At 42.9% G+C, this 21,842-nt stretch overlaps 1 long non-coding RNA gene across 2 annotated transcripts in view; it reads left to right on the top strand.

Annotated features, from left to right (window-relative positions):
- Positions 1-21,842, top strand: part of LOC128147750 (uncharacterized) — a 49,469-nt gene that overhangs the window by 5,223 nt on the left and 22,404 nt on the right. The window contains exons 2-4 of one of the 2 annotated variants that reach the window (XR_008237091.1): positions 1,952-2,013; positions 13,258-13,794; positions 15,096-15,195. This is a non-coding gene — a long non-coding RNA (uncharacterized LOC128147750). Of the gene's footprint in view, positions 1-1,951; positions 2,014-13,257; positions 13,795-14,998; positions 15,196-21,842 lie in introns of both variants that reach the window. The other variant, XR_008237090.1, reaches the window with a different exon arrangement.

Below are 21,842 nucleotides of genomic sequence, written 5' to 3'. Positions count from 1 at the left end.
ACAGCTAAATGAAATATTTCTTGTTTACTGCAAAATCATACTAATTTGTTTTCCTCTATATTCAAGGCTTTCCATTGGGCTTTTTAAAACTTCCCCGTTTATTCTTTGTGAGAGTCCTTCCTAAACATTTTCATTATCATTTCTGTTACTTTGTCTTTGGGGAACCCAAGTCCTTTGCCTGAAAGCAGATAGGGAAAAACTCATTCTCCTGCTTCTAACCATTCTCTAAGCCTAGTAGTTATTGTAAAATATTTTCCATTTTCTAGGCCACTGGGCGTATGATAAATCTTTCATCAAAACTAGCTACCTGAAGACATTTCATGATAAAGCTATTTTTTTTATTACAAATGTTCATCAAAATCCATGACTTAAATACAGACAAGCTCTCACATTACTGTTTGTGCATAGGACAATATTTTTCGTAGGCTATTTGTAAATTGATCGTTGCCTTGGTGACAAAGGATAGCAAAGACACCAGCAAAACCATTTAAACTGTCTTTTAAAATTTCTGACCATATTTCTGTAAATGATCACTCAGTTTTGCTCAGGTCCCTTTTGATGTAACAAAACTATTGCTTATGGAAATAATTTCAAGGTCTGTTAATAGTCAATCATTATTTAATCTATACAGTTTTAAATATGCTAGTGGTCTAAAAAATAATACTTCCAGAAGTTAAAAAGCAGTATGAAAAATTCTCTGCATAGAACAGACTATGCTTTTACTTAACATAGCATAATTTGATTTTACAGGATATGTAAATCCACTAATGTTATGAGATATGAAAGCTTCTATGTTATTTGCTTTTGCCAAAGTATGGTAACATGAGATTCTACCTCAAAATAAAAAATACACAATGACTGTACTGTGAGCCAGGACATTGGATCTGCACAACTCTGTGCAGAACTTGGTGTCTTTCATACCATATGCTTTCAAGGACGTTATATTAGAACTATATTGCCCAGAGAAGTTGTGGATGCCCACTCCCTGGAAGTGTTCTATGATTCTGTGTGCACGCTGCATTCAACAAGATACTTCTTTTGTCATTGAGGATGAACTTTTGGAATCTCAGCATTTGTTTACTAATATACTTAGTTTAAATTGTTAAACTCAGGTGAATGGCAGAAAACAAGTATTGTAAATAGCATCTAATGCAGATAAAATCATTACTGCATTTTCATTTTATCTCTTACATTGTTAAGAACTTGATTCTCTTTCATTGTGAAGATGTAAAATAACTTAATTTGCATGTAAACCTGCCCATACTTCGTAACTATAAGAACAATCACTCCAGTAATAATATTAAAAAGCAGAAGGTATTTGATATCTGTATTTATTCAGTTGGATGACTTTATCAAAAAGTTTATGTATTAGGATTTTAGTGTTTTGTCAGATCCCAGTGCTGAAACTATTTACAGAAGTTATCCAGACTTGATGCATTTTTACTGTTTGGTGAAGCTAACAGATGCGGTTCTGTTGGTCAAAACATTTCTTCATTCAAACCTTTTTTGATAAGTCAGTGTAGTGCATCCTGACTCTGTAGGTGACATGGTTTATTTTCTGTGCCTTTCTGTCTAGCTTGTATGTTTAGCTGTGCTTTTACCAGGTACAGCAATTTGTGCTATTCCCCACCGTTACTTGTGTACTTGGATTGGCATAATTTTCCTGGGCCTGGAGGCTTTCTGCAGTTTGTTGACATTTTAACATACAGATGTTGTCTTATTATTTTCATGAAGTAGGCTATTTTCTTGCAGCTTTCCAGAACAAGGTTGTACCTAACGCTTTTTCTTTACCAACTCTACTGTCTAGTATAAGAACGTATTAATGGAACATCACAGTATTAGTATTCTTCAAAAGGGGAAAGGGGAGGGGCTAACTGCATTTGACAGAATTTCCTTCTTTTGACTCTCACAAGCTTTGGTAACCTGTAGCATATTTATGCTCTTTTCCTAGGATTGAAAGCATGTTCTCATGAGCAAGTGAGGGAGAAATGCAGAAGAATGCCTGTGGAGGAGGTAAAACATACAGTTACTCAACTTTGTTTGACATAGACAATAAAAGATTGCTTTTGAGGATAGGTTATTCCTTCCTTCCCCAAAATAGGTGGTGGTTTAAGTGCAGCCTTAGCTTTGGTTACCAAGTTTTTGCAGAACTGTAGTTTCAAGTACAGCAGAGTCAGTTTTGGCCCTGACCTTTCTGTAGTGATGGCTAAGGTCCATGGAATTTACCCTGCATAGGTTGCTGTTCCTGTCTTTAGATGATGTGTTTGCTTTATATCTGGTTAAAAGCTCTCGGGTTTTTTTTTTTTTTTTCAGAGGAAGACTTGCCTTTTGGGTGGTCTTGTGAAAAATTCCCTGTTCGTGACTGGTGCTATAATTGGATCTTTTTGGTATTTTTTGTATTTTCTCAACTCACATTCTTTTCCTGAGGATCATTTTTTATTTGTATTCTGGCCATCAGAATTTTAATCAGGACAGACAGAGGATCATGGCATTATTTTTCTGCCTATTGATCCTTCTTCTTTCAGTTTGTTTCAGTGATATTTTAGTCTGTTTTTACTTAGTGGATAAATAAAAGAGATAAAAAAATTTCTGTGCCTCAGTGATAGTTTTCTTGAACTACTAAGCTTGTGAAGAGTGACAGCGTCTGTATTATTTTGAAAGATCAAGTTTTTCCTCTGGGAGAGTGACATTTTCTCACTCCAGCTACATAATTAAAAACAATCTTGGAACGCTAATGCTGTGGGTATGCAGAGTGGTGTGCTGCTTTCGGGGAAAGCTGATGGAACTGGTTATTAACCACTGTGCTCTGACTAGGATGTCGGTGTGGGTACCTGGGGAACCCTGCGAGCTTCCTTTGGTGTCTCAGAAGCTGCGTTTGAAATGATGGGAAGGGGTTTTGCTCATGCTGTTTGATGCGCAGTATCTGAAGAGCCATAGTCTTTGTTAGCAGAGGTAGGCCACCTCACTAGTTCACTAACCGGCTGCAGCTCTTAAAAACGTCTTCTGGGTGTCTGAGGGTGGAAACTGTTAAAATGGAGAAATAATATCTCCAGAATTTTCCGTTCTGCTGTAGTGGCCTGCCTGATTTTGCCTGTTATTTTGCATAATCCTCAAGTTATGGTAACTTCATATCCAAGTGATCCAGAAAAAACCAGTCTGCGATTTTTATTAACTCATGACTAATCATGCGGAGGATAGACCACCACCACCACAGGGCTGGCAGATAAGTGCTGTGCAAGGTTGGTGGTGACTTCCAATGGCGCTGGGCCGTCAGAGAGGCCCGTGAGGCGGGGGCTGCTGGCAGGCCCCCCTCGGCCGCGCGCGGCGGGGTGAGCTTGCCCGCAGTGGCCCTTTGCAGCACGGCCCAGCGTCCGTCCGCTCGCCGCTGGCTGTGGGACGCGCTGCAGAGGTGGCGGGGCGAGCCAGGCACCTTGGCGATGGCAGAGCATCCCTTCGTCCCGCCTGGCAGAGTGCGTGCGTGCGGGGAATGGGCGGGAGGCACTGGGGAGGCACTGGAGGACGCAGCAGCGAGCGGGTCAGGATTCCGAGTGAGCAGAGAAACGGTGGGAGGAGGGAGAGCAGGAGCGGTACTGCGGGAGAGGCAGGAGGGAGAAGACGGGGAGCGTGGCACGGCACCAACAGTAGGGAAACCCGCAGCAGGAGACGCAGCCGGCGGGGCTGGAATAGTGGCTCTGTCCCCGAGTCAGCCAGGTGCCAAGCACACCGAGAGGGTGATTTTTCAAACACCCTTGTTAAGGTGATGTGGGGTTATGGCAGGAGAAAAGCGCTACCTTGCTTTAATGCTTTGCTGGGAGATTATGTGTGTGCTGATGTGATTCCAAGGAGGACGTGGGCTTAATTCTTGCCAGCTGTACCTGGAGCCTGATACCAAATACTCCAAATAGGTACAAGGAACATACTGTGCACTGGTAATTTTGGGTTCTTAAAACAGATAGCAGGATTAAATATGATCATTGCCACAATGACAAAGCTTGCACGTTTTTCTGCAAATTGGACACAAAACACATTGTCTTATTTATTCCAGTGTAGCAGCTGAGCTGTGTTTATTACAGAGCAACAAGACTTGTCTTGCAGGCTTTTCTGTCCAAGTCTCATGTTGTCCTTCCAGGAGAGAATGGAAATGGTGCCGATGCCCTGATTGTTTTCAGACAGAGGCAAATAGCTGCAATTACTAAACACAGCTGTACTCTTAAACAAATAGCTGTTCAAAGCAGGGACCTTTAACATTTTTGTTCTTCATGCTTATGCATTTTATGGGGTTTTATTGCCATATTACATATTACCATAAAAACCTTGGTGTCTCCATAATGGCTTGAAAACTGTTTCATTATTATGTTAATATGAAGTCCTTTGCAGATAATGTTTCGTCAATCTTTTTGAAGTACTGTACATTACATTCTGAAAATTATATACTTATTCTTTATACTTACTGAATATTAACTGTGACTAGTACGGGTTTCCTTGAAATGTGAAGATCACTTCCAGACAATGTTTCATTTGATTAAACTCTTGTTTTTGTAACAGACCAGAGTCAAAGCTTTCAGGACAAAAAATATCCTTTTATAAAAACATCCTAATTTTTCTCATTTCTGAGACATTAAAATCCGTCTCTACTTTAAGCAAGGAATACCTGTGTAAAATTAATTTAGAATGACTGATGCTCCTTCAGTAACAAACCAGACTTAAATTAAACCAAAGATGAACATGGTACCATGTCTTTTTCATTTACAAGTGCCATCTGGATGAGAAGAAGAGTAAGAAAATTCATGAAAAATCATGATTCTAGAATTTAACTTATTTTCATATGCTAAACATATGGAAACATATGAACATGAAATATATGGAAACCCACGTTTAACATTTTATATGTTAAAAGCCTGTCTTTAGGCAGTATGCCAGTACTATAAGGGGAATGCTACACTAGAGCATCCACTCTTCAACTCGCAGCAGTTGTGGGCTTGGGGGAGGAGAGGCTGGGCTTTCCTTTCCCTGGGGTTGAGTGCTCCTCTCCCCATCACCACGCTGTGCTGATGTCCCACCCTTCCACAGGCAGAATTATGCATTCCTTAAAGACCACTTATTCCTTAAAGACCATTATCTCATTCCTTTTGGTTGCTTTTGAATTTGACATTTTTAAATGGAGTTGTATTTGCCTGTTTTGTACTCTGGGAAACAGAGTGGGAGTCTCCAGCCTCCTTTCTGATCCTTACAGGATTTATTTGAATACTTGTTTCAATGCGCATTTGTATTTATTTTATTCCTTATCAATAGTAGTGATCTTCATTAGAATGCTTATCTATGCCTTACATAATTTCCATTTTTCCATAGGTGAACTTTTCCCCAACATCATCTTTTCTAGTTGGTATAACCAGAACTGAACAGTATTCTGGGTGAGAATATACAATTGACCTAAAAAGTGTTACCGTATCCAATTTAATTTCTTTGGCACTCATTTATTGCATACTATTGTTACATTTTTTCATTGATGGTGCACTGTTTCTTTTCACGATTTTATGGGAATTTTAGAAATCAATGAAGTTTATCAATAACATCATATTATCAGAACATATCAATGTTATCAGAATATTCCTTTACATGTGCGCTAACCTTGCATTTATCAACACTGAATTTCACCAGCTGCTATTTGTTCATTTGCTTACCTCTGTTAGGTTCCTCTAAAGATCCTCCAGACTGTATTATCTCATTTGTTTTGTGAGATGCACTTTTTGCAATTTCACAAAATTATATTTATTAAAGAAGGTTAATAAATCCTCCTTAGAGGTCTGGAGAGTATGCCCTGAGTCACACTGACCACATTTGCTAGTGTACTGCCCTGTTAAAATGCCAGCAGAGAGCAAGGCGGCATTTTAATTTCTGCTCAGAAACTTTGCTGCTTTGTCCATAAGGTATGGGAGCTTTTATTTCTGTTTTAGTTTCAGTCATTTTATTTGGCACTGAAATGGGGCTCACTAGTGGTCCTTAATTTGCAGGATTACTGCTGGCACCTTAAAAAGACGTGGGGCTTTTACCATACACTGGCACTCCTATGTAGCCACTGATTTTAAACAAGAAAGAGTATTTTCTGTTAGCATCTCACCCTTCAGCTTAAACATCCTTCAAAGAAACCCCAAGTTAATACTGCAGTTCTGCGTGGGGTTACATGGGGTGAGGTCCTGTAATTGATTTCAGTGGGAGAATCCACTCTGTGCGCATGGTGAACCCTGGACGAGGGTGGAAGGGGCATAACTAGAGCTTTGGATTTTTGTGACAGTGAGATGGAGTAAAGTTGGGACCAGAGAGCCGGAAGATTTCCTCTCACTGCCTGACGATGGTGCTACAGTGCTGTGGGAAAATTTGCTCCTCTTCATGGTACGTCATGGATTCAGTTCTTGTGATCACTACCATTGTTTCTTGGGCTGTGTCGGTATGAGATTGGTTATGTCTAATGCTGTTCAAGTGAGAATATGTCACTCATTGTACCTAAGTAGGTTTGTTAATTGTAAATAGGCAAAGAGAGGGAAGACTTGATTATCCTTACTGGAATACTGTACTATTCATGTTAACATCCATAAAAAGAAAGTAAACAATATGACAAGTCAAGTAGTAACCCTGGGGTAGATTCCCCTTTTCAGTAGACAGGTTCACCTTACAAGCAGGCTGTGCAAATCCTAATTTGGATGGGTCTAACTTTGACTGATATAAGCAGACCTTTCTATAGCCTATTTTCTTTGTTATTGATGGCAGCCAGTCAGTCCACCCCAGCTTGGCAGACTTCTTGCCCAAAGAATCTGAGAAGACCCTTATGTTTGTATTGGCTCTGCATATATCACTGCATATTGTATATGAAAAAATCCTTCATTGTTCATCCATCCTGCTGAGATATGTTAAATAAGCTTTGAGGGGTTTAAATATGGATTTTCTTAAATTTTCTAAGGTTTCAGGCTAGATATTTCATTAATATTAAGTAAACATTTCAGTATGGCAGTTCACTTAATTTCAGCTGCGACAAAAGAATTTACTCAGCTTTATTCCAATTTTGTGTACTACCTGCTTTTTTATATACTGCGAAATAGTCTCAAAGGTTGTTTTTACAGTAGAATTCCTTTGCCTGAACTTCCACTGCGGAGACATTATGTCAGAGATGAAGATAAACGAATTAACAGTCAAAGCACACCCTCAGTGTGTGATAGGAAAAACTTTATGTACCACATCATTAAACCAGAACAGAACACTAAGGGTGAAGAGCATTCATCTGGGAAACGAGTAAGTGCACTATTCAAAACATTTTTTTCTAAGAAAAATGAACTCTGCAAACAGAGGAAAGAACCATTCTAAGAATTCTGGGAAAGTGATAAAAACAGAGACTATATATAGGAAATTGTCACAGAATCGCAGGCCTGTCGAAGTTGGTGGAGACCTCTGGATGTTGTCTAGTCCAACCCCCTGCTCAGGCAGGGCCACCCAGAGCTGGTGGCCCAGGACCGTGTCCAGAGGGGTTCCGAGTTATCTCCAAGGATGGAGACTCCACCACCTCCCTGGTGGTACTCGGTCACCCTCACCATGAGAATGTGTCTCCCGATGTCCAGAGGGACCCTCCCGCGTGTCAGTGTGTGCCCGTGGCCTCTGGTCCTGGCACTGGGCACCACTGGAAGAGCCTGGCTCTGTCCTCTCGGCACCCTTCCCGCAGGTGTTTATCCACATGGATGAGATCCCCCTGAGCCTGCTCTGCTCCGGGCTGAGCAGTCCCAGCTCTCCCAGCCTCTCCTCGCGGGAGAGATGCTCCCGTTCCTTCAGCATCTTGGTGGCCCCTCGCTGGACTCTCTGCAGTGTGTGCATGTCTCTCTCGCACCAGGGAGCTGGACCCAGCACAGCTGGTGTGGTCCCACCAGTGCTGGGTGGAGGGACGGACCACCTCCACCTGCTGGCAACCCTCCTCCTCAAAAGTCCCAGGACACTGCCGCCTTTCTTACGGTTATGTTGACATATGACACAAATATGAGATAGGGGTAGATCTCTAGGTTTAAATCCTGTATTTATGTATGTGAAATCTGAAGCCTTGATAAGTTAACTGGCCTTTAAATGTCCTGGTGCTTGAAAGTAAGTTCTTGAGGAATGGGTGGGGGACTGGAGGCAAAGGAGAGTCGGGGGGGGGGGGTACAGGGAATCAGGGGCTGGGAGTTACTGCAGGGGGGTGGTTTTGGGGTAATTTTTGTTATACTGTTACTGCAATATGATCCCATTGCTACTGCAACTGAAACACAGGTACGTATTATGTATTTTCTGTATTTATGTATTGCAGTCATCTCTAGGTTATGTCTATACATATATAGCGCTTCACTGTATTAGTTGTTATTGTGTGAGCTCCCTGCCACTGAGCACAAAGTGCATATTTAGATGTGCCATCTTTTATGGTGCTTAAATAAGAACTGCTGTACTATCTTAGTGGTATCAAGTATAAAAAGCATTAGAAATTCCACTTTTATGAATAGAAGAAAAAGTTTGCTTCCTTTTTAGATATAACTTTTCTGCTTTTCTGCCTTTCCAACACCTTTTTGCCCTTTACACTTTCAAGGTAGGATGGTATTGTCCTACTCTTCTCAGTTAATGGTAATTTTCACCTCAGAGAACAGAACTAGGATTTTTTTCTTTTTAAGTTTAAAAATAACAAAATTATACCATGTAGACCATATGGCAGAAAAAGGAGGTGAGAAAGATGAAGGAAAGTTCAGAGCAAGAGGGTTGGTACAATTGTTGGATTTGGTCCTTTCTCTTTTCTGTAGGTGACTTATCTACAACATTACTCTGTTCCTTCTTTAAATGGGCTTATATTCTACAATATTAATTTCATAATGACTTCTATGTAGAAAATTCCTGCCATAATGGGGAGTGAGATTATTATTAATTTTGAACTAACAATGCTGATTATTTGAACCTGAAAAGCAAAATTTGCTGAAGAGGTGGATTCATCCATCCTTTCTGAGAACCGAGTATTCAATGATAGACACAATAAAGTAACCACTTATGGAGTCTTTAACGTTTGGGGTTTTTCTTGTCATGTGTCTTTCCGGAGAAAGTATTTTACATTTCTTTCCACTGCTCCAAGAAGAGCAGAAAAGTTCACAGAGCATTTCTTCCAAGTCTTTGATAACTTAGGAAATATCTGGCCTTAATATGACAGTTTGTATTAGGACTTTGCCCTTCCTTTCCCTGGATTCATTTCATGTATTTTAACAAGCATATGATGAAGTATGAGAGGAGCAGATCTGTGCATTATTCTTGTGAGTTTGGTCGCTGGCTTCAGTAGATCAGGCTCTAACATTTGATTAAGTGACTTGATCAAGAGGTTTCACATATATGTTGCCTTGCCCTTAACGTGCTGTTTGTGGCGTATGTGCTATAGCTGGAGTTGGAGTAAAGGGTAGAGAGAAGCAAATGAACAGCAGAACTTCCCCATGACGCACAGGGTTGATTTCTATCTATCTGTTGTGAATTACTGGAGTTTAAAACTGTCACTATTCTTTTCAGTGCAGCAATGCATTTTGGCACAGATATAGAATCGGTGTAGTGAGTTTCCGTAAATAACATAAGCTGTAACTAAATGAAGTTTTGAACTCTGGAAAGCAATAACTGGGACCCTCATAGGAGATGTGCTGCTGAAGGTACTGTTCTTGAGTAAGACACTGAGAAAAGTCCTGACAACTTGCAGCTGTTAGAGGAGCAATTGAGGCAGAGGGGTGGAAGCGGCTCTGGGAAGTACACCAAGGTATTCATTTATATTAAATCCTGTAGCAAAAGTGTTTCGAGGATTTATAAATATAAATGAAATAGCCTTTTGAGAACTTTTGTTTAAATGTGTGGAAGAGTAGTTGATGTAACAGAGAGGTACGGTGTCTTAAAACAGGTGTGTACTAGTTTATCATAGGAGAAAGCACAGGATTTTGTGAGGGGAGTATTTTGTAAAGGGCAATTACTCCTGATGTAAGATCTGAAATGCTTTCAAACCAGACAGTCCTGAGCCAGCAATGAGATACTTCACGTTTTCATCAGTTACATCAGGTTTTCTCATAATGTCTCTGCCTGTGCGTGGGAGTGGCCTTGAAGCGGCGGGCAAGGTCCTACCCCTTGTTTCCCCAGCTGCTGGAAATCCATCTACGGGTGGGTTAAGCTTTGGCAAACACAAGCTTCGACATTCAAGCAGACATTTGTGGGTCTAATTCTAGTAGAAGGTTAGCTATTTCCAAGATAAGATGTGGTGAAAACACTGCTTTTTGTCCATATTAGGAAAAATAAGATCAAATTGGTCTTCCTCTTGTATTTGGCTTTGGATACAGTAGCTGGAAAGCTTGGTAGGGATCGGCTGTGGCAGGGATTATTGTGTTCCATTCTCGTGAGGGTCTGGCCAGGTTGGGAGTGCCAGAGCCATCTCCAAACTGCGGCTGCCGCCACTGCTCCGGGGCCAGGGCTGCGGGCCCTGCTTGGTCTCTCCTGTGCATTCATCCTCTCTCTCTCCTGGGTTGAAAAATTACTGTTTGATTTGGAAAAAACCCACGAGGCCTCGGGAAACGGCAGCAGTGTCGTGCGAGGAGTGGTTTGTGGATGGGAGAGGGTCCCTCGGCTCCTCGTTTCACCTGTGACGTGGCACAACGTTGTCCACCTGCTTTCCTGGTGGCGCGCGGGCTCGGGGAATGCGGCGCAGGCGGCACGGGCCGTGCCCCGCGTCTCCGCGCGCAGCCAGGCGAGCGGCAGCGCTGCCGGTGTCGCGGCTGCGACGTGCCCTGGCTTTGCCAAGGCAGACCTTGCGTTTGGCGCGCTGTGCCTGGCCCGAGAAGAGTTGTCCCCAGAAACGTCCTCACGCCTGGCATGTCCTGCCTTGTGCCGTACCCGCGGTGCCCGCGCCGGTCTCGCTCTGCCGCGGGGCTCGTCCTCGCGTCCCTGTGCTGCCGCTGTCACGGCTGCTGTGTCCAGGTGCGGCGGCCGGAGGGGTGAGCGCTGCTGGCCGCAGCTGCAGTCCCTGCTGCGCCGGGGCGAAGGGTGGCATTGGGGCTCCTGCGGCGCAGCGGGTCGTGTCCTGTGGAGGTTTTGTAACGTGGGCCGATTCGGAGCCGATTGTACCGCTTGTTTCGGAGTGTTGGGGCCTTCGATATTCTTTTGCGTTCTGTTAATGAAAAGGAAAACATTTGGATACAAATACGACAATTGTGCCGATGTTTATAAAACATACTGCTCTAGTTACACAAATGTTGAAAAGATGGTGCGATTATCCTTTCGGTTGCAAAAACCTGATTTTCTAATTGTGTTTAGTTCTTCTTAATACCCATCCTCATAGTCATGCTTGGTACGTGTCATACCATGCATCATCTTCCAGGATAATACAAAACTGTCATTAGATAACGGTTGCATTCAATGATCTGAAAAGTCTTTTCCAACCTAAATGATTCTATGATTCTATATTAGGGAGGCACTTGGACATATACTGCAAATACCAGCTAGTAAAACTATGCTAATGAGGATGTGTGAAGCAGTTAGGAGTTAATACATCAGTTCTGAAGTATTGATGTTAGCTGCTCCTTCACTCAGTGGTCCTCCTGAACTTTATCCTTTCTGCAGCCCGGTTTCCGACAGCCGCCCTCTCCCAGGCCCGAGGGGCCCCTCACCTCTCCGTTTCCCCATCGCGGGTGGCCCCATGGGGACGAGATGTTCAAGTTACAGTTTCCCTGTCTGCAGCATTGCATCCGTGTTCGTGGGAGCCCAGTCGTTTTGCCCCGTGTCCCTCATTAAGTGACGGTAGACGAAGGCTGTTCCTCCTTGAGCGGCTGCGTGCAGGCAGGCGGGTGCCTTCCAGCAAAGGCTCGTGAAACTGCGGCAGCTTGGCGACTCCAGAAAATAGTGTCTTGTCGCCAGACAAATTCTGAACTTGCCACAGACGTTCGACCTATCCGATCTACAGAGCACTGAAAGAGTAAATGAAGTTTAGACTAAACGGGGGGAGGCTGGGGTTCTCTCGTGTCCTGGCAATCCTCTTTCGGCAGTGAGCAGCGTGAGCGCGGGAAGAGCAGTCCGAATTCTGGCTTCCCTCCCTGTACCTTCCTTGTACCGAGAGTGGAAAGGCTAATCCTTTTTAATCTGCCTTTGATAAATTGTTCACACTACCTCCAAAGTAGTATCAGTGGAAAGTACAAAAAATCAGGCAGAAGAAGGATGTGTTGTAACTTCTGGAGTGCTGCACAGTCTTAGAAACAGAACACTTGTTTTGCAAACAAAATCCCCTGCAAAAGTAATTCACCGTCTTGTATATGGTCATGCTGAGAAAATTTTCCTCGTAAGTAAAGTAAAATAGACACTATTTTAGTCTGGTTTATATCGGGATTATGAAAAACAGGAGAATTGGATTTTAAGTGTGAATATAGTAGATGGAATATACGTTTTCACATAAATCTGATGCATAATTTCAAAGGAGATACTCGAAGAACTATTGTACCAGTAGAGAAGGAATACATTTCAAATATGGACATGCAGAAACATCATTTGTATTATTATCTTCTACTCGTATACAATTTTATGCAGTGAGTTTTGCATTGTCAGAAGATTTTTTAAAATCTATTTTAAAAAGCAGCTACTGCAGGAAGTTGTGAAACTTTCAGAAAATTATTGATTTTTACTTACTTTGTTTATAGAGTTTAGGGTCTAGAAGTTGTTTATTGAAAGGCTTGGTTTGACTTCAGTGGGAACAGTGCTGGACTTTGTCTTGGCAGTCACAGCGAGCACTTGTGCTGTCTCAAGGGAAGGTCCTTACGAGCTTTTTACTTTGAGCCATGGTGTAGGCTTCATCAGCGTGTTTGGGCAGATTCTGGGAGATGGTGGCATAATATATAGAGGGCAACCTGTTTAAGTCATATTTCAAAGGACTATGATACTTAATTCAACACAGCAAGACAGAAGCTCATGTTACACAATAAATCTGTTGTCAACAAATACTAAATTCTAAGAAAAAGTGAGAATTTTTGTAATTGTACATTTTTATAGTCCAAAGACTGGATTTAATGCTATGTTCTTTTCTTCATCAGCCCACTAAAAATGGAAAACACTGATATAGAGAAACAAACAGAAATGAAATTTGGCCCTTCCAGGTGTACAAATCTGTTCCAGCAGCGAGGGATAAGCTGGCAGCCCTGCAGTGTGAGTGGGGTGCCTGCAGTGCCCTGCAAGTCTCATTTTCACAGTCGTTCTGCTCCGCAGGACAATGCCCGACTCTGCCCCATTAACTTAGAAAAAAGCGATTTTGCTGGAGTGCGTGGATCTAGAAGATTTGGCCCATTTCATTTTGCTGCTAAAGCTACTCAAAAAGTGAACAACATGACAGCTATGCTCCGATGCTGCACAGGGTTACACAAATGTAAACTGACACAGAGAAAGGCAGCTGGTATTTTCAAGAGTTTCTTGAAGAGAAACAATGTGGAATTCAGAAAACGTGTGAAGAAGAGGTCTTGAGACCTGGAAGAGCTTTACAACAGCATCAAATGAAAAGATCAAGATTATTGAAACTGTGAGGCAAAGGTATACTTGGTTCTTCGGAAGCAAGAAACAAAACCCATTTCAGTGTTCATTAGGTCAAGACTTCAGTGCTTGACGTGTTGCTTTGACATGGGCTTGGTTAAGACTTGACAGATGGAGGAATCATGAAGGTACCATAAAGACAAGACAAAGAACTGTTGAGGAAAATAGAGAACAAATGAAGAAATATTAGCAGCTGATTAAAAATTTTCAGGATGAGAGGTATGTCTCTACTATAAATGTGGATGTATTGCACAAAAGGAGTTTATTTTTGTATACGTAAATGCATCTGTGTGCTTGAAGGATATTTTCCGCAAGTACTTGTTTGTTGAATAAACCAAATCACAGATAAATCACATTCAGCTTCACAAATAGATCAAAATATTGACTATAGTATTGTAAAGAAAAAGCTCTACTAAAATAAAAAATACAAACGCAAAAGAAACATAATGTCTTCTACTGCTCTGGTAAATCGGACGAGTGAGATCATCTTAGGACTCCAGTAGCTCGTGTAGTCGTATACTTGCTTCTGTGGTGAAATACTAGCACGTGCCCAAAGGGTGGATGGAGAGGGGCTGCGCGTGGGTCCCACTTGACGCGTGGTGTGGAAGCTCCCCCTCGCCAACACTGCTGGGGGAAGGGTCCTTCGTGCTTTGCCCTTGCTGTAAGAGAAAATTGCAGGGTTGGAGCTTCGCTTAAAGCGGGTGGCTCGCTCTTTCCTTTGTGTCTTTGAATAACAGAAAATAATAATGAATATTTATACTCTGCCATGCTGCTGCTGAAAATATTTGCTTAGTAATATCTTGCTTAGGTTAGACACAAGCACTTTAATCTATTTATGTGTTGCACAGTACATTGTTAAATTGAATGCTGAATTGAAATTAGTGATGCAAAACTTTTAAGTGTTTCCTAACTTAAGCCATTTTGGGTGCAAAAAAAAAAAAGAATCAAGCACGTCGCTATGTATTTTGGAATATATCCTGGTTCGGTTAGGATAAGATCTTGAACCAGAAAGGTTAATTTTTTTAAATGAATGGTAAAAGTAAATTGCCTAATACAGTTTTTCTCTATACCCAGAAATTGCTTTTTTATCATTTTATTTGTAAGTATTCTTCTCAAAGGCACTTTACAAGTTGCCATTTGCTCTGAAAATTGACTTAAAAATAAATGTGAAGTTCTGTGTTTGTTGGATTGGAGAGATGAGATAATCCATTTCCATTTTGAGTTTCATTAGTGTTTGTAAAAGTTCTGTGGGATGAAGTAAGTTACAGCTGTGCCACTGATCCCTTGATTTATGACCTCCGTGTCACCCAAGCCCATCGACTATGCTCTTTTGATTTACACTTGGGATGAATAGTAAATTAATAAATGATGCACAAAACATAATTGAGTGCTGCTCACTACCCTTAAGCTGTTTATTCTTCAGGCTAAGTGGAACAAGAAACAATAATGGTGTTGCAAAAGAGAAATCAATTACGGAGAGACATGTGAATTGACGGGAGAAGTTTGTCTCGTTTGTCCAGGAGATGGTGAGGAAGCAACATCATCCTGGTCTGTGAGAACCTTTGTGGAGAATTTCTTCTGTGACTGGAAGCTGATGCTATAGGCAAACTTGGAGAATAAGTAAGTTGCAGTTATTTAACAGCCAGTGCAATTTGCCATAGGAACAGCTCACTTAGAGGTGTAGTTGATCACTTGAAGTCACTAAATCAAATTGGGTGGATGTCTCTGCATTAATCAGCCAGAAATTATGGGCTTCATATGGAAATCACAGAATGAAAATTGGTTATGTTATCTAGAAGGTCAGGCTAGATAGCCATTATAGTCTCTTTCTAGCTGTAAAATCAGCAAATCGGTAAATGCTTATTTTTGTCACAAATGTCAGTGGGTATGATTCTGAATGCACACAGGTTGCAGCACTGAGGAGAAACCCCTTTGGTTAGGTTTCTCCCACTGCTAGATTTATCCCTAAACAGGTATATTATTTCACTAACAGTAATACTAGAGTATGATATAATAAAACAAGCATAAGCATTTATTTCTGAACATGATTATTCAACATCATCAGGCTAAACCCAAATCCTATCAAACTGTGTTTCTCTACCAGGAATAGCTTTGCTACATTTGCGGTATGAGAAGCAGCAACCTGTGCTTCCAGTGGAAGACACATAGTCACTCTAATGCCTGAGATGAAACATGTTCAGACCCTCAATATTTATGGAAGTGCTGAAATTTGATGTAAATTTTATAATTTGAACTGAGCTCTTATACAGACACAATGAAAAAGCACTCATTCTTAGAAATTACAGAACTGTAATACTAGACCCGCTGCTCACATTTGCCTGGCTAAAACAACCACAAAAATTAACTACCACACTGTAGTCTCTGATTTAGCTCAGGTTTTTCTGTAATCCCGTCCGAACAGTAAATATCTGATATTTCAGACTGAATAGTGTGGCATTGAATATTTATGTTGATGAAATAAGCATTGCAGATCTGTGCAGTTACCTGTCCTTTTTCTTAGAACTAGATTTTTAATACTGCATAATAATGGGAGGAAATGCCTCCATTGTTAAGGTGGCAAAATATAAATCAGAACCTTGACTCGAGCTCCTTGCGGGTGCTGTGCTAAGGCTGTGCCCCGAGCCTGGGGACGGGCAGTGCCTGGCACCGCTCCTTCCCCAGGGATGCATTTTCACCCTCCCTCTGCCCACTTCTGATACAGCAATTTTTTCCTGGCTGCTAACTGTCATTAACTCATTTTCTACTTTGATTAGTTTCCCTGTTTTCATACATACAGTTACTTATGCTTCGGGTTTATTTTGCATAAATTATTTGTGTATCTGTGTCACTGTGGAAATATACCTGGTGTGTGTTGGTGGCCACACTACAGACATCCTCCTCTAGGTCCCAGATCAAATATGTATTGTTATTAGTATTAACACCACTGTGTGTTCAGGTTATTTGCCTGTAAGTAGCCTTTTCCCCCCTAAAACTAGTCTTTCTGCGTAGAATCGCAAATTTTTTGGCCATACATAATTTGATTAGAAAAAGTTTTAAAAAAATAGAGATAAAATATTTTATAAAAGTTATATGTTAGACAAATGTTAAATATTTTACAAGCATATCAGCTGTGCCTGAAACTTCTTTGCTGTGCTTAGTTACCAGTTGAAGGTAATATCTGTAAATTTTTTGGAGAAAAAGCAATTGAAATACTCAGCGTAAGATAAATGATCTTTTTAGCTGGAGTATAGAGTCCACAATTACAGTATGAACAGATTAGGAAAAATAACATTCCATCATATCTCCTGTTCAGCATTTACAGAAATTCTGGGTATTTATTTAATATTTAAGTAGCCCATCTCCAAGAATGTTTTCATTGTTTGATGTGGTCGAGCAGTTCTCTGACACCTTTCATCATTCATCTAGATTATTTTTGTAGGCCTACAATATTTTAAAATTCTGTCTTTTTATCTGCTGAATATTTTTACCCAGGCATTTTGTTAAACTGCTAATGAGACCCACGGGGCAATATGTTTAAATTAAACATACATTAATACCTGTTACAAAAAAAAACCAACAAAAAAGTCTCACTACATATGTATAAAACCAAATACGAAGCTAGAGCTATGCTGTTAAATAATAGATTAGGAGTACAGCTGCCTTCCCGGTGTCTTTGGCGTAGGCGAGCTGTCCGGGAGGCGAGACGGGTCGGTCTGGCGGGGCCTGGGGAGCCGAGCTGGGGCCGGGGGACGCGCAGGTCCAGCGGCTTCGGGTGCTCACGGAGGGGTTTTTCACGCCAGCACCGCGAGGGCACGTCCAGCCGCGAGCCGGCCGCGCGGTCGGCCCCCCAACGCGGCACGGTTGCTGCGGCCTCACCGGTGCCTGCCCAGTCCTGGCGCGGCTCTGCCGGGAGCCAAGGACCGTCGGGGCTGTAACCTGCGCCCCGGCATCGTCCTCTCAGCTCCGCCGGGGCCTGCGCCGTTACCCGGTGGTCCTCCGTCTCCTCCGTTGCTCCCGGCGTCAACGGGACGTGACGGCAGCACCGCGAAGACGCAGCGGGTGCCCGTGTCCCCGCGTGTCTGACTGCGAGCGTTGTTTTGCTCTGTTTTCATCCTGCGAGCTCTCCCTCTGCCGCGGTGGCGGGCTGGGATCGGGGCGAGCTGGCAGCGAGAGTGCGCGTGCCCGTCAGTGCGCGCACCTCCTCCTCAGACAGGAGCGTCCTTCGCCGGCTGGCCCCGGGAGAATTTTTAGCCCACGAGACTCCTCCGCCCAAGCAGCAGCTCGGCCGATGGGGTCCTCAGGGCGGCGTGGGTCGGTCAGCTGGAGAGGACGGTGCAGGCTTATACAGCGACTTTCCGTAACGTGTTTCCTGGAAGTGAAGGGTTCGATGCTGCCTCTTGTGTTCCGTGGTGATCGCTTTCCCTCGCCGTGCTGCTCGGGCGGCGTCGGTGCCGATGCCTGCCCCGCTGCAGGAGCCGCCTTCGCAGCTCGTCGACAGAAAAGGAGGAGGTGGGCTTGCCTGAAATGGGCCCTTTTACCTGATCTTACCCACCTCGTGCTGTGGGAGGGCCAGGAGGTCTCACCAAGGTTTCAGCTGCATCTGAAACAGTGATGGTGGCTGCAGCAAATGCACCTAGCTCTCAGGAGAATTTGTTGCTTTTGGAGGGGCAGGGATGCAGCCGCGTGAGCATCTCTGTTACCTCTTTATTTCTGACTTCACAGGTTGACCTGCCCCTCATGTGAACTTGCAAATGAAATTAAATCCCACTGAGTAGCTTTATCTGTAAATATGAAGTTGCTTCGAACTTCACGAAGGACAGGCAAAGTTAATTTTCAGTGAAGAATAAACAGTTGTAACCTTAGGTCAGTTCTTTTAATCCCACAGTTTGATAGCGTAAGCCACTAAAACCTTTCCCCTGTGCATCCTGCACCAGGCCACCTTGGCATTTCAGGTGTTGCCATTAGCTCTGATTTCCCGGTGGTGACAAAATGTCGGGTGCTGACGCCTCGGTGGGCAAGAGATGGCGATTGCAGCGGTTCCCGACGGCAGCCGGGCTGGGAGCAGCTCATGAGCTGCCGCCTGCGGCGTGGGAGAGTTTGCTGCCCTGGGGAGAGGAGGTTTGGGCAGCGATGTGGGTGTCCACGGACACGTCGCCAGGACACCACGTCAGGCTTGCTGCTTTTCAGCTGGCACTGAAGTGCTGCCCTGAAGAAGTGCAGGCTGTTATTTCAGTTTATTTGGCTGAGAAGCGCTGTTTGGTGACACCGGTGCTGCCTGTGCGTTTTCAGAGGAAAAGGGCACCCAGCGCAGAGGTCTGGTGGGGAGGGGAGGACCCGGTTGGGTCGGTGCAGTCGGGGAGGAGGCCAGGGGTGGCTGCCTTCTCCTCTCGGTCGGACCCGCCGTCTCCTCCGGTGCAGCACGCTCATGTGGGATTTATGTGAGATTTTGCATTGTCCTTCACATTACCAGCGAAGGGACAGGAAAGAACAGCTTGCTAAGGACTGAGCTTCACAGAACCCTCCATATTTGGAGAAAATTAATCACTGTACTTTGCTAGTTAATAGCTACTTGCTTGTGGCAGTTTTCTTGGTCATATTTTTCCTTCAGTTGTTTGGACAATAGTTTGTTTTCATCTTGTCAGTAAATCAAGTTACCTGGTAATGATATTTTAAAGCTAAATCATGCCTAGTTTGTTCTAGCTGTCCAATGCTGCAAAGATAATCCCCTTTTTAAAGATTGTTAGGCCAAATGTTTGCCAAGACTCGGCTTTCATTAGTCCATATTCTTTCTCTACCTGTTGCTCTTCTTCAGCATAAGAGGATTTGTTCCTAAATGCTTGCTTTGAAATTCCCTTGCTGCTGGTCCTAACCTCTCTGTATGTTGAGTTAAACTGGTCAATGCTTTCCCGCTGCGCACCCCACAGCTGAGACCCTCTTGGCATTTCTCCTGTTGGGCATCAGGAATACTTTGCCATTTACTGGTCTCTTGGTGCCCCTTCTACTGTTGTATTGGGCTGTATACTTAACATTCCTAGGTGCTGTCAAAACAAATTTTTCACTGATACTTTTACCTGAATAACCTCTGTAATCATCTAGCTGTGTTTACTCAGAAATGAGTATTTAAGTGAAAGACTTCTTTTACTTCCCTTTGTACTTCTCCATCTTTGTACCTCATCCTGTATTGTTTCCTTCCCAAGTTTATTTGAGAGTTTATTCTATTTCTTCCCCAGTACTGTCCTTTAATGGATGTATTGAATTTGCAGAGGAATCTGTAGACAGCTCTTACTTCTGTAAGCACTTTTTACTAACATAATACCTTGTGCTTTTTTTAATGATGTTTGCTTCTAGACCTTATTGCGACGTCTTCCCAGTCCTCCATATGTTCTCTAGTTCTAGTTAAATAGAACTTTTATCCAGCATCAAAAAAGCTGCATTGTCTTAATGGGCAAGGCCAGCTGGGCGCTTCAGGTCTGGGCATCCTTCTAGCAGTGTGGGGTAGCTGAGGTGAGGCAGGCTCTCCCCAGGGTATACCCGAGATATCCCCCAGCTGTCTCAAAAGGAATGGGAGTTATCTTACTGGGCAATTGCATCTGAGTGACGAGTGTCCTGTGCATCAGCTCTCAGTTGTGTCATCCCTCCTGCTTGGCATGCTGTTGTATTGGCAGCTACAGCCTCTTCTGACCTGGAAAAAAAACCCAAAACAAAAAATGGAGAAACAGCTGTTTTTCACTGATTCACTAATATGGTAATAACTGGAATTGCAGAAGAATAGTGTGAGTCTCCTGAGACACCAGTAAGTGCTTTAGAGACCAAAACTTAGGAATGCAGGTTAAGAGTGCTGGAGCTTTCACTTTAAAAGGACACTTGGGCTATGCCCTACCAAAACGTGCAGAAATAGTAATTGTTTATTTTCCCCTGTACTGTAAGCAATAGACCTGACAAGCGCTGCCCGAACATAGTGTGTTTTCTGCAGCTGAACGGCCGTCTTGTGAAGGGCACGTACGTGGTTGGGGACGGAGCTGTGCCGACGGAGCGCTCTGGCCCCACGGGCTCGCTCCAGCTCCCGGGGAGCAGCCCAGGCGTGGGCACTGCTTGCTCCCTGGATTTGCTCCCCGTGCCTGGTGGGGAGCACACCAACGCTGACCGCTGGCGACGATGGGTCGGATGCTGGAGGGCAAGGACTAATCCTCTGCTGACTTGAAGAGCAGGGTGAGAAGCGTCAGTCTGGGTGGGGAAGAGATTCAGTTGAGACTAATACCGAGCATCTAGCAGTGCTTTGAAACTGTTCTCCATGTTCTTTCTGAGAGTCAGCAGGCTGTAAGGAGTGTGGCCAGACAGTAACGCATGAATACCACCTAATTCCTTCCTTACCAAAAGCTCAGATATGTATTCCAGCAAAAAAAATGTAATTTACCTATTTGTTCTCACCAGTAACAAGTAAAACTTGCAGAAGGTGCAGTAAGCCTCTGCAGTGAGTTTTGCTCCTAGTATGGGGCAAACAAACAGTTGAGGCATATTAGGTATTTTTTTTGTTTACCATTTTAGCTTATTTTTCACTGTTTTAAATATAGTCTTGTATATATATGCTTAATGTTAAGGACCAGAGTTAAGCAGAGCAACTGTAGGGAAGTAAAGTTGATCCCTTCTCAAGGTTTTTGGGGAAAAACATTTAAATTTTGCTTGATGAAGTTACACCTTCCAGTAGATGGCAGCATATATTCAGTCTTTAAAAAAAAAAAAAAAAAAAAAGTAAAATCTTTAGAAAGTGTGAAGGAAATGCTTACAGAAGTCCAAAATATATTCTTTGCAATGTTGTTTACAAGTATCTATTTTTGATATAATCACTGAATATTTGATAACTATTGGTCCTAATGTTAATAAATCCTTTTAGAAATTGCTGTTGAGTCGCACACTGTAGGAGCTCAATAGAGAAAATTCAGTGAAGTGTGCAGTAAGTGTAAGAAAGTCTCTATTTCTGACTGTAAGGTATTTTTTGGCCCTGAAACACGAATGACAAAGGCAGGGGTGTGGGGCTGTTTTTTTCCCCACAGGAAAATGAAGGCCTATGACACATGCTTTAATCTAAAAGTAATGCTGCAGTAAGGCTTTGATTCAAGTTCCCTAATATCAAACACACCTTGAGAAACATTTTTTGGGTGGTTTTTTTTTTTTTTTTTTTTTTATATAGCCCGTGTTGCAGTGCTATTTAAAACCAGCCAAGGATCCCACCTCTTGGGTTGTTGTACCAAGCACTGTGGATTACGTGC

This window comes from Harpia harpyja, chromosome 11 (genome assembly GCF_026419915.1).
Source record: "Harpia harpyja isolate bHarHar1 chromosome 11, bHarHar1 primary haplotype, whole genome shotgun sequence".
NCBI lineage: Eukaryota > Metazoa > Chordata > Aves > Accipitriformes > Accipitridae > Harpia > Harpia harpyja.
This window is presented reverse-complemented; position numbering and strand designations above follow the sequence as displayed.